This window comes from Procambarus clarkii, chromosome 2, assembly GCF_040958095.1.
Source record: "Procambarus clarkii isolate CNS0578487 chromosome 2, FALCON_Pclarkii_2.0, whole genome shotgun sequence".
Taxonomy (NCBI): Eukaryota; Metazoa; Arthropoda; class Malacostraca; order Decapoda; family Cambaridae; genus Procambarus; species Procambarus clarkii.
Window position 1 is genome coordinate 59,868,375 of NC_091151.1, and position 4,763 is coordinate 59,873,137.

Sequence of the window (4,763 nt, forward strand, 5' to 3'; positions counted from 1 at the left end):
ATACATGTACACTTGCCCCCACGAAGGATGTAACCTTCAATGTAAGTACATAGGTATGACGTCGACCAAGCTGACGAGGCGTTTGACATGCCATCTTCAATCTGGTGCCCCTAGGAATCACATGAGACAAGCCCATGACATTACTCTAACAAGAGAAATGTTGAACAAGAATACTTGCATAATAGACAAAACCCAAGATTCAAGAAGATTACAAATTCTTGAGGCAATTCACATAAGAATAGAGCGACCTACCATGAACACCCAAATCACGGAACTATTTACTCTACCCACCATGAGAGTAAGGACAAGACAAGAACATATCGATGCCAACACTGAAGACAATGTCCAACATAACAGGCCAATTACACTGGATTAATCTTTGTGTTTAGATTGGAGATGCCTCGTATGGGCCAATAAGCCTTCTGCAGCCCCTATGTTTATCCCTTATGTATCCCCCCATGTTTTCACCTTCATTGTATTATCACCTGACCAAATGCGGGTATAAAATCAACTAGTATTGTAAGATCTGTTCACTTGAGAATGAACCATGGAGGTTCGAAACGTCGTGCAAATTATACAAATAAGTGTAATACACTCTATAGTAAATCACTTCTTTTCTTCACCTTAAAAGTACGAAAATGAGTTTTGGAGAACTCCTATTTCAATTAAGCCCTGATGCTAAGAAAATAGTTAGAGGGATAGAAGCCCTAAACCAGAAAATAATAAATACAGAATATGCGGTCATATTCAATGAAACATGTTTGAAAGAAAACCTGCTGCCAGTATACACCAATATATATATATATATATATATATATATATATATATATATATATATATATATATATATATATATATATATATATATATATATATATATATATATATATATATATATATATATATATATATATATATATATATATATATATATATACAATTGACGATCACAAAACACTGATCATTTTATGCGGAAAATCCACAGAGAAATATGAAATGAGGTGAACGTTTCGGCTTTGTTAAAGCCTTTGTCAACACCAGACTGACTAAGGAGAAGGGAGAAGGGGGAGGATATATAGGCCGACACCTGACCAACCCATCCCAAGGATTGGTCAGGTGTAATTAACCAAAAACAGGTATAGCTTAGAATGGTCAAAGAGGATTATGCGGTCAGAGAATAAGGATGAAAGATTAAAGAAAAGCCTCATGAACACACAATATATGAATATACAATTATAATGAGACATTGTAAGCCTCTCTATCAGAGTTGTTTCTTAAATTGTTGTGCAATATTATAACTTAAAAATGGATCAAGTTTGTACATTCCAGTACTAACATTAAGAAGATTTGGACACTGACTGATTAGAGCAGACTCAATCAAATTCCGTTCCACGAAATCCCCACAATTGGTAATGCTTTTTGCCCCATTCCAGTTAATATTGTGATCGCATAAACTCGTATGTAGATACAATGCATTAGACGTTTGGGCAGTTCTAATACTATAAGCATGTTGTGACAACCGCAATTGTAAGGACTTTCCTGTTTGTCCAAGGTACACAGAATCACAATCATTGCAGGGAATCGAATACACACAACCTGCTGTATCAGGGGAGTTTTTTATTAAATTGGATTTGATCGTACTATTAGTGAACACCAAATTTATATTAAGTTTCTTAAAAATCAGAGACAATTTTTCAAGTCCACTCGCATAAGGTACCACCAATGAGTTAATAATTTTTGGTTTCGCCTTAGGGACGTGATTATAAAACGTACGCTTGGCTTGTACAAACGAGAAATCCAAAAACCTCTTAGGATATTGTAAACTCTTCCCAATTTCATATATTTTAGCAATCTCTTCATCAAAAAACTCAGGGCTGCAAATCCTCAAAGCTCGTAGAAACATTCCTGAAAAACAGGAATTTAACACAGTAAACAAGTTAAACAGGCAGTATTTTCAGGAATGTTTCTACGAGCTTTGAGGATTTGCAGCCCTGAGTTTTTTGATGAAGAGATTGCTAAAATATGTGAAATTGGGAAGAGTTTACAATATCCTAAGAGGTTTTTGGATTTCTCGTTTGTACAAGCCAAGCGTACGTTTTATAATCACGTCCCTAAGGCGAAACCAAAAATTATTAACTCATTGGTGGTACCTTATGCGAGTGGACTTGAAAAATTGTCTCTGATTTTTAAGAAACTTAATATAAATTTGGTGTTCACTAATAGTACGATCAAATCCAATTTAATAAAAAACTCCCCTGATACAGCAGGTTGTGTGTATTCGATTCCCTGCAATGATTGTGATTCTGTGTACCTTGGACAAACAGGAAAGTCCTTACAATTGCGGTTGTCACAACATGCTTATAGTATTAGAACTGCCCAAACGTCTAATGCATTTTATCTACATACGAGTTTATGCGATCACAATATTAACTGGAATGGGGCAAAAAGCATTACCAATTGTGGGGATTTCGTGGAACGGAATTTGATTGAGTCTGCTCTAATCAGTCAGTGTCCAAATCTTCTTAATGTTAGTACTGGAATGTACAAACTTGATCCATTTTTAAGTTATAATATTGCACAACAATTTAAGAAACAACTCTGATAGAGAGGCTTACAATGTCTCATTATAATTGTATATTCATATATTGTGTGTTCATGAGGCTTTTCTTTAATCTTTCATCCTTATTCTCTGACCGCATAATCCTCTTTGACCATTCTAAGCTATACCTGTTTTTGGTTAATTACACATGACCAACCCTAGGGATGGGTTGGTCAGGTGTCGGCCTATATATCCTCCCCCTTCTCCCTTCTCCTTAGTCAGTCTGGTGTTGACAAAGGCTTTAACAAAGCCGAAACGTTCACCTCATTTCATATTTCTCTGTGGATTTTCCGCATATATATATATATATATATATATATATATATATATATATATATATATATATATATATATATATATATATATATATATATATATATATATATATATATATATATAAAAGTTTGTGAGGGTACCACCTCTGGTGCCAATGTGGGGACCCATAGCCTCGGAGAAGAAAATAAAAAGTATTCAGAGGAGACCTTGTGGCTTCTCACTGAACACTAATATTATCTTCTCCTACCACCCCTATTCTTTTGTATGTACACATATATATTTACTTTATTTGAACTTTGTTACAAAAAAGGAGTTACATATGGGTTACAAAGATGGTTATCATAGGTTGTCGAGTTCCTCCAGCTCCTCAGATGGCGGGCAGGAACCCTGGATGCAGTGCGCATTTCCCCTCTGTATCGCCACACTGAGGCGCTGGAAAAGAAAGCTTGCAGCTCTTGGGTCCCTTGTCGTTTCAATGAGCCTAGAACCCAGTTCCTTCAAAAAACTGGTAGCACTTTTACCCCAGGCGCCGAGTGTCTCAGAAGCAATGGGGACAAAATTGTAGTGGTGATCCAGTTCTCTATACTTACGGGATTTGGCTGCTTCCTTGTGGGTGGCAGCGCCACCTGGTTGTGGAACACTGAGGTTAATGTAGGTGTTAGCCAGGGTTTATATGCACGTGTAGTCCCATACCAACTGCTTGCCATTCTTCCAGGGGTTCACTGTGATACCATCCGGGCGACCAATAAGAGCATCAGAGTTACGGGGCGTTAGGTAACGGGGCTCTCTTTCAGCTGGGCATCCAGCTGTGGTGAGGCTCCTCTTGATGATGTTGTTAACTTCACTGTGCCTCGAGTGCCATCCCCCTGAGCTTTGGCAGAGTAGGCCATGGTGGCCGTACCTGTCAGCCACCACCTCGCCGCAAATACACCTATATCTGGTGTGGATTGGGGCAGCAAGGCGGAGGGCCACAGCAATTCGGAGGGCGTGTGGTGTGAGATGCGTGCCAGTTGCCGACATTGGGGTTGCTAACAGGAAATTCCCTGCATGTGGTGCTGCTACTGCTGTGAGGCGAGCAATGTCGTGTTGTGTTGTTGCAGCACCCAGGCACTCTGCAGCAACTTGGTCTACAATGGGGCCATCCCAGCTGGATTGCTTGTGGGCTTTTTGGGATGGTGGTTGAGGTGATTGGCCTGCACGAGACGCCCACTCTGTGGCACAGCGTGTAAAATTGGGATCATGTACACCTGCCAGCTGATGTAAGTGGGCAGGTAGAATTTCCTTCACAAGGTCGTCGGATGCTGATAAGGAGGACAGGAAGGCTGGAACAGCGATTTGCGTTGCTGTTCGAACTCCGAGGCCCCCAAGTCTTAAGGGAAGAGAGGCTTGTTTCCACTGTAGGTCATATATATATATATATATATATATATATATATATATATATATATATATATATATATATTGTTAGGATAATCTCCTTTCAGAGAGATTTAGCCTGCTCTTTCCTATCATCATGTTATTTCAGTACATCTACAACATCTCGATACTACAAGCAAGTGTAGTACGTATTGACTCTGATACGTTTTGCCAGGCCCAAACGTTTCATCGCACTCGCTCTCCACCTCCCCCCTCCCTCTTTGTCGATCACCAAACCACCACTTCCAGCCAGCCCACTTCTGATTGGTGAATCGACATCTGCACTTCAGCGCCATCTACATAGCCGATGACGGAGCATGCACCAGCCATTGGATTCAGAATATCCTTGTGCTCTAAAGCTGACACAACTACTTGATAAACGCTCTGTTTATTGATGGATGTTTTCAGCCAGCACTTTATTCTCAACACCTGTTAATTAATTTTTGTCTTTGTCCATTTTAGAGTAACGTCA